The sequence below is a fragment of the Helianthus annuus genome, chromosome 12, assembly GCF_002127325.2.
Source record: "Helianthus annuus cultivar XRQ/B chromosome 12, HanXRQr2.0-SUNRISE, whole genome shotgun sequence".
Lineage (NCBI taxonomy): Eukaryota > Viridiplantae > Streptophyta > Magnoliopsida > Asterales > Asteraceae > Helianthus > Helianthus annuus.
In genome coordinates this window covers 83,383,342-83,396,820 of record NC_035444.2, presented here as the reverse complement: position 1 = coordinate 83,396,820, position 13,479 = coordinate 83,383,342, and positions in this window count along the sequence as shown.

Sequence of the window (13,479 nt, the reverse complement as noted above, 5' to 3'; positions counted from 1 at the left end):
CGTCCAGTTCACAGCCGGCTAGGGCTGCGCAACATGAACAACGAGTGGATGATACGGATCCCGATGATCCTACTTGGCAAGAGGACGAAGGTTCTTCAGTTTTCAACCGCTTGCAAAGAAATCATGAGTCTTACAGACCAAGGCTGCGCGTCCTCTACAATGAAGAAGCAGAGCATGATTTTAGTCTTGTCTATAGACCAGCCGAAGCCGCTGAAAACTCAAAGTTTATCCGAAGCATCGCTCTAGCCCCGCTAGAAAAAGCAAAGTTGCCACAAACTGTGGGGAAAATCAACGGTCTTACTGACCCAGATGATCATGTGAGAGTATTCACAAGTGTTGGTGTTCTAGGACAATGGACCATGCCAATGTGGTGCCATCTGTTCGTCCAAACTTTAACAGGGGCTGCTCTCGCAAGGTTCGACAGCTTCCCATCTGGAAGAATCAAGTCATGGGTCGACTTCAGAGATTAATTCGTAACCCATTTCAGCCAGCAGAGACGTTACCAGCGCGACACATCCAAAGTGACTGACATCTGGCGTAGAGAAAATGAAGGGCTAGAAGATTTCATCACTCGCTTCAACAAGGAGTGTCTAGATATTGGAGGTGTCAGCGAAGTTCTAATGCGCGCCCCGTTCAAAAAGGCTATCCGTTGTGATAGTCTAATCAGGACTATCATAGGAAAAGACTGTATGCCCAAAGAATGGGATAAACTCATGGCAGCAGCAAAGATTGTTGCGCAGACCGAATAATCTTTAGCAGGAGCCAAGAACTCTTATTCTGAAGAACGTTTTTCAAGAGCAAACCTGCGCGACAATAGCAGACGAAACAGAAACAGAAACCCTGGTTGGAAGGCAGGTCAGTCCAGCGGCTATGAAGAAAGGCCTCGCTTTAAAGAAGACGCGCGAGATACAATTGACCGACTGGCTATCGCATTGCCGTCAAGAATGAAAACCGAGAGAAACATTGGACTCCGCTCATTTAAACACCTAAAGAGGTGCTCATGACGGAGAACCATGACTTTAAGGCACCAAAGCCTATGACGAACAAGAAGAGGCAAGACCCGAATCTTTACTGCGATTTTCACAAGGATACATGTCATTTGACAGATGACTATATCAGTCTAAGGCAAGAGATCGAGAAGGCTTTGAAGAGCGGCAAGTTAAGCCATCTGGTTAAGAACGTGCGCAAGGAAAAGCACCAGATTCAAAGGAATGATGATGGAAACCAGAATAAGGTTAGGCGCCTAGAAACTCACATGGTCAATGGACCAAGGCACAGTCCAAGGAACAAGGGCAAGCGCCCATTCGAACCAGCATGGCAGGAACAACAAGTCATCTTTCTGCTGGTACGCGGGGGACCATGCGCCACGCGCCCCGTTGTCATTACCGGCATCATAGGCCACTATGAAACAGAATACATCTTCATCGATCTAGGAAGCACAACTGATATCATTTATGAACAATGTTTCAACCAGTTTGATCCAGAAGACAAAGCGCCCCTCGAGCCTGTTGATTATCCTTTATCCGGATTTTGCAATGAGACAGTCTTCCCATTGGGCCAGATCAGCTTCCCCGTCACGCTGTCTGACGGGAAGCATTCAAGAACCACGAATGTTAATTTCATGGTCATGCCGGTCAAGTCAAGACATGACGTTCTAATTGGAAGAGAAACCCAGGGAGAGATGAACATGGTGACCTCCACGCCCCACTCAGCCATCGGCTTTCCAACTGAAGCAGGGATGGCGATTATCTACTCAAAGAAAAAGGTGATGGCAACAGAAGATGCGCGCCCGGTAAAAGCAGCTAAGATCTCTCCAACTGAACCAGAAAATGGGTCTTGAACCGCAAGTACCCAGAATAAACGGTGACGATCGGCCATGCAATTTCACCAAGTATCGGGACGCACCTCAAGCAATTACTGTTCAGAAACATGGACATCTTCGCCTAGACCCCGTCTGACATGACAGGCGTCCCGCACAATATCACTGAACATTGCTTGAATGTTTATCAATCCGTCGAGCCAAAGGTCCAAAGAAAGCGCAACCTAGGATCGGATAAGACCAAAGCCATGAATGTGCAAGTTTGCGAACTGCTGAAGGCAGGAATACTAAGAGAGGTGCGATACCAAAGCTGGGTTGCAAACCCTGTAATGGTCGAGAAGTCTACAGAAGCATGGCGTATGTGTGTTGACTACACAGATCTCAATAAGGCGTATCCTAAAGATTGCTACTTGTTGCCTGAGATCGATAAGAAGATAGACTCTCTCGCGCCATTCAAGTGGAAATGTTTCTTAGACTGCTATAAAGGATATCACCAAGTCCAAATGAAGCTGGAGGATGAAGACAAAACAGCCTTCCGCACTAACATTGGAATCTTCTGCTACACGAAAATGCTCTTCAGGCTAAAAAATGTTGGCGCAACCTACCAGCGATTAATGGACAAGACATTTGGTGGTGACATTGGGAAACACATTGAAGTGTACATTGACGATCTTGTGATCAAGAGTCTTGAAGAGGACCAGATGTTGAAAGACATAGAGAAAATGTTCAATTCTCTGAGGAGCGTGAACATGAAGCTGAATCCAGCGTAGTCTTCTTTTGGTATGGAGGAAGGCAAGTTTCTCGGTTTTGTGGTTACAAACGGAGGTTTCAAAGTTAACCCCGCAAAGGTTTAAGCCATTGAGCAGATGCCATTTCCTCGCACCATCAAAGAAATGCAACGATTAGCTGAACGCTTAGCCGCGCTCAATCGTTTTTTTGTCAAACCACGTAGCAAAGTCTTATCCTTTCATCAGTACTTTGCGCAATTGAGTAAAAAAGCAAGAATTCAAATGGACACCAGAGGCGGAAGCAACCTTCCAACAGATGAAAGAATGCTTGATCAAACTCCCTACTTTAACAGCGCCATTCGAGAAAGAACCATTCATTTTGTACTTTTCATCTTCAGATAAGGCAATTGGGTCGGTATTGTTGGTAGAAAGGGATGGAGTCCAGACTCCGATACATTATGTTAGTAGGGTGCTCACCGATCCGAAAACACGCTACTCAACTATGGAAAAGTTAGTGCTCGCGCTACTACACGCCTCCAGAAGGTTGTGCAGGTACTTCACTGGGTATATCATCATTGTACTCACTAACTTCCATATTGGCACCGTCTTACAAAAACCGGAGACATCAGGCCGTTTGGCGAAATGGGCAATTGAACTGGGGGGCCATAACATCCTGTATAGGCCACGCCCAGCTATCAAAGGCCAAGTATTAGCAGACTTCATCACTGAAGTCCCAGAAGACAAGATCAAGGAATGTGAAGCAGTAGATACTCCCATCAAAGACACATCGGACGAATTATGGCTGTTATTCACCGATGCAACCTCAAATGAAGACGGCGTTGGAGCTGGTTTGCGCCTCGTCAGCCCAGAAAAGCATGAGTTCACCTATGCCATCAAGTTGGATTTCAAAAATACCAACAATGAGGCAGAATATGAAGCGTTCTTGGCAGGCTTGCGCCTGGCCATCAAGATGGGAGCACAGAATTTACAAGCGCATGTCGACTCTCTCCTGATCGCGAGTCAAATCAATGGTGTGTATGATGCAAAAGGCGAGGTCATGGCTTTATACTTAGAACAAGCAAAAGAGCTACTCCAAAAGTTCAAGTCATAGAAGGTCAGTACTCCTGCGCCAAGTTAACGTCATAGAGATAGGGCCACCTTCTTGGATGACCCCTATCATTAAGTATCTTCAAGAGGGGATTCTCCCGGAAAACAAGGCGGAAGCCAGAAAAATACAAAACAAAGCGCTGTTTTACGAGATGAACGGCTTCATTCTTTACAGGAGATCTTTTTTGGGCCTATTACTACGATGCGTAGACCCCCAAGATGCAAGCTATTTGATAAGAGAAATTCATGAAGGCATCTGTGGAATACATGCGAGTCCGCGCATGGTCGTCGCAAAGATAATGAACGCAAGTTACTATTGGCCAGGGATGCATGTTGATGTTTTAAATGAGCTGCGCAAATGTGATGCATGTCAGAGGCACGCGCCAAAGACCCTGTGCCCAAAGAATGACCTAATTCTAGTATCTACAGCATGGCCCTTCCAAGAGTGGGGGATTGACATGGTGGGACCCTTCCCTGAAGTTGCCGGCGTAGTGAAGTTTATAATTGTTGCTATTGACTACTTCACTAAATAGGTAGAGGCAAAGGCCCTTGCGTCAACCTCCGCAATGATGGTGCGAAAATTCATATGGGAGCACATCATTTGCAGATTTGGCCTCCCACTCAAGACCGTGACTGATAATGGCACCAATTTTGCATCCGAAGATCTTCGGAAATGGATGAAGGAGCTGAACATTGAGCACAATTTCTCTTCCGTTACGCACCCTCAAGGCAACGGTCAAGTAGAAAGTGTCAACAAAAGCATTGTTGAAGTGATAAAGGCCCGTCTGGGCACCAAAATAAGAGGTTGGGTCGATGAGCGTCCTAGCATTTTGTGGGCTCATCGAACCATGCCAAAAACAAGCAATGGCGAAACCCCCTTTAGCCTTATTTACGGCTTAGAGGCGGTTATCCTAACGAGGCGAAGCGCCGTTTAGACTTGGACCTACTCGAGGAGAGGCGCGAGATCGCGCGAATCAAAGAGGCCAAGTACAAAACCCAGCTGGAGCGATACTACAATGCGAGGGTGCACATCTGTATGTATACCCCAGGAGAATATGTGTTCAGTGACAACGAAGCCTCTAATACAGAGCGCCCTGGGCAAAAACGAGCCACACTTACATTTATTCGAGCTAATTTAACCAAAGTTTCTAACAACAATGCAATAATTGTAACTTGACAAAATAAAGGCAAACTTAACATTCCATTAAAAAAGCGCAAACGCGCAACGTTTACATGGGTTAAAAACAAGAAACATTACAAGGCAAAAGCCTACACATACTACCACCTATTCATTACCACCGTCACCATCACCGCCAGCTCCTTCCTCTTCGTCTGTTAACTCCACAGTCTTTGGGGGATCAAGAATGGACTTCAACCTTGCACTCCAATCATCATGCTTTAGCACATCGATGACCAACTCCATAACAGGTAATGAAAGATGGTCATAAACTTCTTCGGCGCGAGAGAGCATAGAGTCAGCTTGATCAGACACCGAGTAGTGACGAGTATCGAACTGCTGGCCAAGCGCCTCTTCATCATGATTAGCACACTCTAGATAGCCACCGCAATGCCCGACTGCACGCGCGGTATCTGTCAGCGCGGCAACAGCTTCATCCAGCTCAGTAGCGTTTAATATGGAATTGGCAATCTATACAAGAGAATGAAATCATGAAAACAAGTCTACAATAAATAAAAACCTAAGGCAAAAGAGGAGAAACTCACCGCAGCTACTCCTCTATTGCGCATCCATTCGGACTCAAAAACAAGCGTATCCATGATTGTTTAGGTCTCCGCATAATTATTTTGAGCCATATTCAGGGCGGAAGTACTGATGTCACGCGCCTCTACGGCCGCGTTCTTCGCCTCTTCGGCAGTTTCAGCCTTCACCCTTTCGGCTTCAAGATCTATCTCTAACGATTCATTCTTCTCATGAGCCTCAAACAATCGACGTTTTAGCTCCGCAATCTCCACGTCCTTCGCATTCAAATCCTTATCCATGTTCACAATCCGTGCATTCAGCTCAACCTGCAAGTGTTGAAATAAGAAGTTAGAAATGTTTCGACAAAGTAAAGCAACACAAGAGGAAGAAGAGCTAACGGTTGAACCTCAACACGCTCTTTATCTGCTTGAGCTTCCTCAACCTTCCCTTTTCGAGTGGCGATTTCAGCCTCAAGGTCTGTAATTTTGGAACGCACAGCATACATGCATTAGTTTTCCTTTTCACATACCTTCTTCCACACTGCGCGCTCCTTTAACAACAGCTCTTCAGCAGCTTGGAGCTTGCTTTTCAACCCCTCGCGCCCCCATTCTTCTGCTTTCTTCTCTGCCTCAAAGGAGGCTCTCTCTTCTGCAAGTTTATTTTTTGACTGTTCAAAGTCCTGGACTTCCTTCACCAGACGTTCTCGGTACCTTTCCCAACTAGCTCGCTCTTCGTACATTGCATGCCACTCGTGCACAATCTGGTGATTGGTAGAACAGGCGTTGGCCTCCCCAACAACATAGGTGCGATACAAACCCTCGTGGTTGCGCGCCCTCTGCCTGTTCACCTCTCCAGGAGGGAAAGAACCCAGAAACCAGTCCCGACAAGCTCCAAATTCAACAAACGTATCCTTCTGCTTCAAACCCCAAACAGGCTGGTGGGGAACATCGCCGCGAGCCTCTTCAGTATAAGACTTGTAATAGATATCCCCTAAGATATCGTCCGCACCTATAGGGGATCGTGGCCTTGACAACTTTTCCCATCACCTTTTTGGCCACCTGCACCAGAACCACCATCACCTGCGCCAGCCGACGAAGCACCTTTATGCACCACCTGCGCCTGCACTAAAACAGCGGACCCCCCAGCATCGGTTGTCACTTGAACAGTTTGGGTGGGGGCATCAAGCTGCGCAGCCGCGACAGGCTTCGTCACTTCCGATCCTTTACCTTTTAAAGGTTGATCAAGCCCAGTGACATGTTTGACCTCTGGACCCTGTGCCTCAACATGCTTGGTACCAGCAGCAGTCTCGGTCTCCGCATTTTTCTTCTCAAGAATCACATCGCCCGTAGGCTCTTCAATCGTCTTCTCAACCTCATTCTCCGTTGTCCAGGGAGGCTTGATAACAAACTTGGTTTTCTTCGCTGCCGGCTCTTTAGGCTTCTCAAGCCCAATATCCTTAACCTTCTCGGCAGCTCTCTTCAGTACCTCTGTGGAAAATAAATGTTAGGAATTTTACTAAAGAAGAAGACACAGAGCATGAGGTTCACAATACTAACCTGGGGAAAACTTGTAAAGGGAGCGCAGACTACTCTGCTTCCCTTTCGTTAGGCCAGTCTTCTGCGCCGGTCCAGCCCCAGCAGTAGTTTCCTCACGTGACGTCTTCCTAGTCACCAACTTAGCAGCTTTTTCTTCATGTTCTTCTTCCTCCTCCTCGGGGACAGAAGAAAGAGTCGCGCCGACTTCAGGGATCCTGGACCCTACGCTCACATAACTTTTTGACCCAGCCGCGCTGCTCTTTTTTCTCTCACCTATACTGGATAAACCTTCTAGTGAGTCACTTGCAATGACATAATCTTCTAGGTTACTCTGTCGAAATCGAAGATTACCTTTCTCAGTAGCTGCAGCAGTCGCGCGGCTAGTTTTGCCCTTCTTACTGGTCGCGCCATTATCAACGGTCACCTTCTTAGACGTCTTCTTCTTGGTAGGAGCCTTCTTTGGTCTCTCCTCTGGGTCTATCCCCAAGTCGCGTAACACACCTGCAAAGTTGTTAGACCATGAGCTCAACTCTTCTTGCGACGAGCCTACGGACTCCTCGCTGGAAAGAAACAAGATTTCCTTTCCAGCAGAAGTCACGCCGCGCAAAGGTCTCGGTTTGAGAAGTTGCGCACCTTCGGTTGCGGTAGGAGGATTGGCAAACGCTCCTGCTGGTGGAAAGAGGAAGTGGCCCTTGATCTGTTCATACCAATATGCCTCTCCAGATCGTAGCGGCGCACACCCATTGACCCACCAAAAGTGGGAAATGCAGCTTGATAAAGTTGCGCCTCTGCGAAAAAAAAAACAACAATCAGGCGCATGTATATTACAAGAAAAGGAAAAGGCAATAAAACATACCTTCGCCATTGAACTTCAGAACTGGAACCTCTTCACTGCGCTCCGGCCACTTATCACTCATGGCCGCGGCGACCAACACCTGCTCACCAAAGATCCGGTTTGGTGTAGCCAGTAAGTGCATGTACCAATCAGCAGTCTTCGGGATAGGGAGTCATCCTTCTCAATCTTTTCCGATTCACGAAAGATCATCGCGATCGGCGTCACCTCCTCCCTGATGAAGAAGAACTTCATCTACCAGTCATGGAAGCTTTTAGGAGGACTGATCAAAATCTTCTTAGCAGTACCACGGTTACCGAAGGAATAGAACCCAATATTCCTAATCAACTGGTAGAAAACTCGAAACTTCTCAACAGTGGGTTCCATCCCCTGAGATCGGCATAAAAATTCAAAATGTCTAACCCTAACCATCCCTGCCGGACTCATATGCGATACATGGAATCCAAAAAAGTGCAAGATGGAAGCCATGAAGTTAGTGGCCGACAGCCGGAAGTTCCCTTCAAGAAAGAAGTCAGAAAACAACATTATATATCCCGACGGTGCGTCTGCGGCCGTCTGGCTTGGCCGGGGATAACGTCCATCCCATTCCGGAAGAAACTGGTATCCTCTAACGATTTGCTCGAATAATCCCTGATCCCACTTCAACACCGGGACCAGACCTTCTTCAACTTGGACTGCTTCTTATTCAGCCATGTGTATAAGAAAAATAAAAGTCAGATGACGATCTTCTAATTTCTGGAAAAACTTGAAGACTACTCAAGAAATTCTTGAAGATTTGAAGGAGGTTTGAATATCGGAGAGAGAAAAGAAGAGAATGCAGAGGAACGATTGTGCAATTCTCTCTCTACCTCCGGATATATACCCATCACATTTAATGCGATGGGTAAACGTGCTGAGATCACCGCGCGCGTAACCAATCAGCAACTGCCACGTAAGGCGGGAATCTCGAGGTGACGATTACCACGCGCGCGTGGGCCTCACTCTCCTGATAAAAAGACAAACCGTCAGTGACAGCATGATGATCGCCATGTCAGCGGTCAACTCAACCGTCGCCATCAAGGACATTTGCACCAACTTGTCAGAATTCAAAATTCGAGGACTTTCCCGCCTAAATTTACAATAAAACTTCATGAAGAAGTTAGCAAGGACTGCGCCGCATAAATCATTAGCGAATGAGCTCGCGCGCTAACCCTCAAAAGCAACATCTATCAGTAAGCAAATCCGATAGCCGCGCCGTAGTAATGGACAAGCAATTACAAGCGCGCCGGCCACCATGGCATAGCAAACGCTTTAAAATCTAGCACACTTTCTTTTTTCTGAGTTCAGAGCTCCAACCATTTACTACGCGCATGGAAGCAGCACTGGACTGGGGGGACTTGAAGAGGTATGGTCTCAAAAAGCTGCGCAGACCAATCAGGTAGCGCGCTGAACCATACTCCTTATTCACTAACCTGATTATTCTACAGACCCCGCGGTAACTACTTAGTCAATACCTAAGCTCCGCGCGAGGTCCAAGCAAGATACAACATCATGTTTCACACTTAACGTCCTGAATAAGAGCCCTCAACCCCCGAACCTTGCGCCGACTACTTGGACACACACCAAAGGTCGCACGAGTGTAGCGGCGCAGGGCCATTTCAGGAAGCATCAAAGGTACAAGTGGCAGAAGAATGAGCCAATCAGCGTCCAGCAGGCTGTACCCTATCGTGCTCCACGATTAACAATCGTGCAGGAGACAAAAGGTACACAAGGACGCCTATGTGGCACCAATCAGGGGGCGGCGACAACTGCCCCATGATCTCCACTCACCTGCTGATGTCAGAGGGACAACAGGGTCGACAACCCGGACACGTGGCTCCAATCAAGGTGCGCCAGCACCGAAGATCTTCTAGAAGTCACTAACGGTCGATACTAGAGAGACAAAGGGGATATTCCTTGTTGTCGCCTCTCGGCACAAGCCCCATCAGCCCATCTTCTCTTGCACCACTCTGGCTATAAATAGGGACCTTCATACACAGGTTAAACATTCTGCTCTCTATAATCTCACTCTTAACACACACTTATTTTCTTCAAATCAGTTACTTATTCTCACGCCGGAGAGTGGTTAAGAGGGAAACCCCCATATTCCCCTCTTAACGAACTTAACGGGGTGTTACTATTTGCAGGAAGGATCACATTCAAGCTCAGGAAGAATTAAGAAGATTAACCCTTTTGTTTGAAACATAAACCCAACTAATAAACCTAAAATTAGTTCTGTGTTTCTTCAAGTATTTTGTATACAAAATTACATTTATTTAATCTTTGTAATACACAAGATATAACTTTCTTTATTATTTAATATATAAAATTACATTTATTTATTTAACCTGTACAATATACGGGGTTCATAAAAATATAACTTTTTATTATTTAATATATAAAATTATATTTATTTAACCCGTGTAATACACGGGGTTCTATGCTAGTTTAATTTTATAAAAACCTTGTATATTTTATTTTAAAAATGGTGCACTAAACAAAAACGCTAAAATACCTTTATTCTAAGAGACAAAAATAAATGGAGTTAAATGATTAAATTGAAAATTCAAAGATTAGAAACCAAGTATTTTTAGCAAGGCATTTCATTTTTGTAAAATATTGTACATACGACCAAACGATAGGGACCAAAATCGTAGTTTACTCACGGGTTTAACTATAAGTTTGGATGGAATTAGTGTGGTAAATCAAAACCACAATAAAATAGAAACTTTGATATTAAAATTGCAATACATTTGAATTTTGTAAATAGGATTCGGGTGCACCCGTCCCATATTTTTTGGGTTTCAGCTATACCCATCAGGCTCGAGTTGTTTTACCATCCCTACCCCACCCTTGGATAACATTTCAATTCATGACGGTGGTTTCTATATTTATATTCAAATTCCTCATTGAGGTTTTTTTTTTTTTTAACGGTAAACTTCATGTAAAAGGTTAACACACTCTCCAAATCGGAGAGTTCCATATTGCCCAATTTGTCCAGACTATGTTGTCTTAAATGGGCCTACGTTGGCTTCAAAGTTTTGCTTTTATGGGCTTTCACTCGGGAAACCATACTGCCGGCTGTCATTTGTCGTTGTGTCACCACAAAAGCAGAGCTCTCTGGTGTAACACATGGTGGGACGAAAACCCAGTTGGGCTCGGGAATTGAACTGACGACCTCACACAAGGCCTAGTCCAAATCCTTCATTGCCTATATCCACCCCAATATGACACAAGTGGGAATTGAACTTGAGTCTCTATTGAAAAACCCAAACCTCTTACCACTAGACCACAAATAGGGGGACATATTCTTCATTGAGTTATAACATAAAATCAAGAAGGTTAGTCGACAATTAATTAATAAATCAAGATATAGTTACACTTACACCGGAAACACATGATACGATAATTAAAATTTGATTAATCTTAATAACTAATAGTGAGTCAACTATTACTATGTTTGACCCAACAATGATCAAGACAGGTCATGCTAACATGTTTTACCATGATTGATCATTGTTTGACCAAATGAGACGTACTTCGTGTCCAGCATATCTTATTGTAATTGACATGATTAGTGATGTTAGTTTGTAAAGAGTTAAATTACTTTTATTATACTCTTTACATTTATTAGCGACCGATTTGCAACGAATGTATGCCAATTTTTAACATGTACTTATACATTATATTAACACAATACAAACATGAATAACACATAAAATATAATGAATTAAGAACAATCTTGACAACCAACCCAAATCGGTACCGAAAATGTATTCGTTTTGGTAAATTTGATACCAATACCTGATACCACCTATGTTTGTTACTGTTCATTTAGTTGTGTTATTAATATATAGGTAAATAATATATAGGTAAATTATATACCACAGATTTAGATATTCCTAGGGCTGTAAACGAACAAAACATTCGGCAAACAGTTCGTGAACCGTTCGGCGGGAAGTTTGTTTGTGTTCGTTCGCTTATTAAACAAACGAACACGAACAAGAAATTTCGTTCGTTTAGTTAAACGAACAAACATGAACAGAGGTCGCGTTCGTTTGTCTATGTTTGTGAACGTTCGGTAACGTGTTCGTTTGTGTTCGATAGATCATTAGTGTTTTTAGTTTTTATATTTATTTAAATACTTCAAAATTCCAAAAAATTAAATATTTAATAAGTGTCAGTGTATTATATATTTTGTTCGTGAACGATTATTTGTGTTCGTTTCTTTCCATTTGTGTTCATGAACATTAGTTTGTGCTCATTTGTGTTCGTCAACGTTTGTTTTTGTTTCGTTCTCACGGTTCTCGCAATATTTAGCGTTCTCAAGATAACCCTCCCCTATATATATATATATATATATATATATATATATATATATATATATATATATATATATATATATATATGGGAAGGTTCATTTGAGAATAAATTTAATGTGAAAAAAAAAAGAAAGAGCATAATGGTAAAACATTACAGAGTTTATAACTCCTCTCATTAATTATGCTATCTTTCATTAATAAAGTTAAAAACATTTTATCCTACACATTTCAAAATTTATGCTACATATATCTTACACTTTCCGAAATTCACCCTACGCATATCTAAATTTATCATACACATTTCAAAATTTATCCTACACATATTAAAATTTATCCTACATGTGTCAAAAATTGTCCTTCACTATAAATTATTTTATCTTGAAAGAGTATATATTTACAAGTGAGTTACAAGTTGAATTAGTTAGCTAATTAATTACAATTATAAATTTACCTATATGCCATTTTTAATAACATTAAATACACATATTAAATCAAGTAAAATGGAGCATTTCTATTGGTTTAAAACTTATTCTTTTTATTCTTACAAAAAATTTCTTCTCATTTGAACTTTCCACTATATATATATATAGGGGAAGGTTCAAATGAAAACCACTAGTTATTGCGAAAACTCGAAAACTAACTAAAAAGGCCAAAAAAACATACCAACTTTTTTTTTTGCATAATAATTTTCGCAGGTTTTTATATATAAAAAAAAATTCAAAAAAAAAAAAAATTGTGTAGTGCACATGTGTACTACAAAATCTTTTTTTTTTTTGAAAAAAAGTTTTTTTCATATATAAAAACCAGCAATTTTTATAAAAAAAAATTGGGAAAAAAATTGTGTGTTTTTTAGGCTTTTTAGTTAGTTTTCGAGTTTTCACAATAAAAGTGGTTTTCATTTGAACCATCCCTTATATATATAGGGTAAGGTTCATTTGAGAACCACCCTTATTGCGAGAACCGCGAGAACCACGAAAACCAATGTGAACAAAAAATAAAATCTAAAAAAATCAAAAAGCACTAAAAAAATTTTTTTAATATATTTTTTAAAAAATTGCTATGATTAGTTAGCAAAAAAAATTTTTTTTTCGAGTAACAGTTATCCATGCACATGTGCATATGTATCATTACTTCTCCATGCACATGTGCATATGTATCATTACTTCGACAAATTCTGTAATACGTTATCAGTAATAGACAATTGCACTATAATTTACAATACCATTCATAATACACTACTTTTTACATTACCAATATTCAAAATGCACATGTGCATCATTATGTATAACCATGATATAACGTGTTTTGGTACAAAAAGTTTGTGATTTTGAATAGAGAAGTAGGCCCATATACATGTTTTTTGGTTAATTATATCTAGTGGTTGATGGTTTGGCTATA